Genomic DNA, 365 nt, shown 5'->3' with positions numbered 1-365 from the left:
AATTATATATATATATATATATATATATACTGTATATTGGAATAAACTTTTGAATAATTAAGATTTCTTATTTTATTTATCTATTTATTGTATATATCAAGTCAAGAAAAATCACCTTTATTTATGTAGTGCTTTATACAATACAGATTGTGTCAAAGCAGCAAGAGGACAATAGTAACAGTACATTTTTCAGTTAAAGTCATTTCATTGTTGATTGAGTGTGTGTGTGTGTGTGTGTGTGTGTGTGTGCCTTGTTGTGGGCGTAAACGTGTTTATGTAAAAGGAATGTGTTTTGATGCATATGGGTTTGGCACTCTGAGATAACAGACGATAGGTCAGCAGAATAGCATTACAGTGAATGTAAT

Source organism: Sinocyclocheilus rhinocerous, unplaced genomic scaffold (genome assembly GCF_001515625.1).
Source record: "Sinocyclocheilus rhinocerous isolate Xijiao unplaced genomic scaffold, SAMN03320098_v1.1 scaffold303, whole genome shotgun sequence".
NCBI classification, from domain to species: Eukaryota; Metazoa; Chordata; class Actinopteri; order Cypriniformes; family Cyprinidae; genus Sinocyclocheilus; species Sinocyclocheilus rhinocerous.
Note: the sequence above shows the minus strand (reverse complement) of the source record.